The sequence below is a fragment of the Pristiophorus japonicus genome, chromosome 31, assembly GCF_044704955.1.
Source record: "Pristiophorus japonicus isolate sPriJap1 chromosome 31, sPriJap1.hap1, whole genome shotgun sequence".
Taxonomy (NCBI): Eukaryota; Metazoa; Chordata; class Chondrichthyes; family Pristiophoridae; genus Pristiophorus; species Pristiophorus japonicus.
Genome location: NC_092007.1, coordinates 9,559,132 through 9,561,087, shown reverse-complemented (window position 1 = coordinate 9,561,087; position 1,956 = coordinate 9,559,132).

The window sequence follows — 1,956 nt, the reverse complement described above, 5'->3', positions numbered from 1 at the left end:
CCCCCTGTGCTCACTGCCCCATGTCCTAGCTCACACCCAGTCCCGCTCACCCATCACCCCCTGTGCTCACTGTCCCCGTGTCCTAACTCACACCGAGTCCCACTCACCCATCAGCCCCTGTGCTCACTGCCCCGTGTCCTAACTCACACCGAGTCCCACTCACCCATCAGCCCCTGTGCTCACTGCCCCCGTGTCCTAACTCGCACCCAGTCCCGCTCACCCATCACCCCCTGTGCTCACTGCCCCGTGTCCTAACTCACACCCAGTCCCACTCACCCATCACCCCATGTGCTCACTGTCCCCATGTACTAACTCACACCCAGTCCCACTCACCCATCACCCCCTGTGCTCACTGCCCCATGTCCTAACTCGCACTGAGTCCCACTCACCCATCACCCCCTGTGCTCACTGCCCCATGTCCTAACTCGCACCGAGTCCCACTCACCCATCACCTCCTGTGCTCACTGCCCGTGTCCTAACTCGCACCGAGTCCCGCTCACCCATCACCCACTGTGCTCACTGCCCCGTGTCCTAACTCGCACCAAGTCCCGCTCACCCATCACCCCCTGTGCTCACTGCCCCATGTCCTAACTCACACCCAGTCCCACTCACCCATCACCCCCTGTGCTCACTGCCCCATGTCCTAACTCACACCCAGTCCCGCTCACCCATCACCCCCTGTGCTCACTGTCCCCGTGTCCTAACTCGCACCGAGTCCCACTCACCCATCACCCCCTGTGCTCACTGCCCCCATGTTCTAACTCGCACCGAGTCCCAATCACCCATCACCCCCTGTGCTCACTGCCCCGTGTCCTAACTCGCACCGAGTCCCACTCCACCGATCACCCCCTGTGCTCACTGCCCCGTGTCCCTAACTCACACCGATTCCCACTCACCCATCACCCCCTGTGCTCACTGCCCCCATGTCCTAACTCACACCGAGTCCCACTCACGCTCACTGCCCCCGTGTCCTAACTCACACCGAGTCCCACTCACACATCACCCCCTGTGCTCACTGCCCCATGTCTAACTCGCACCGAGTCCCACTCACCCATCACCCACTGTGCTCACTGCCCCATGTCCTAACTCACACCAAGTCCCACTCACCCATCACCCCCTGTGCTCACTGCCCCATGTCCTAACTCACACCCAGTCCCACTCACCCATCACCCACTGTGCTCACTGTCCCCATGTCCTAACTCGCACCGAGTCCCGCTCACCCATCACCCACTGTGCTCACTGCCCCGTGTCCTAACTCGCACCGAGTCCCACTCACCCATCACCCCCTGTGCTCACTGCCCCATGTCCTAACTCACACCGAGTCCCACTCACCCATCACCCCCTGTGCTCACTGCCCCATGTCCTAACTCACACCCAGTCCCGCTCACCCATCACCCCCTGTGCTCACTGTCCCCGTGTCCTAACTCACACCGAGTCCCACTCACCCATCACCTCCTCTGCTCACTGCCCCCGTGTCCTAACTCGCACCGAGTCCCACTCACCATCACCCCCTGTGCTCACTGTCCCCGTGTCCTAACTCGCACCGAGTCCCACTCACCCATCACCCCCTGTGCTCACTGCCCTGTGTTCCTAACTCGCACCGAGTCCCACTCACCCATCACCCGCTGTGCTCACTGCCCCATGTCCTAACTCGCACCGAGTCCCACTCACCCATCACCCACTGTGCTCACTGCCCCATGTCCTAACTCACACCGAGTCCCACTCACCCATCACCCCCTGTGCTCACTGCCCCATGTCCTAACTCACACCAAGTCCCGCTCACCCATCACCCCCTGTGCTCATTGTCCCCGTGTCCTAACTCGCACTGAGTCCCGCTCATCCATCACCCCCTCTGCTCACTGCCCCGTATCTTAACTCACACCGAGTCCCACTCACCCATCACCCCCTGTGCTCACTGCCCCCCGTGTCCTAACTCACACAGAGTCCCACTCACAC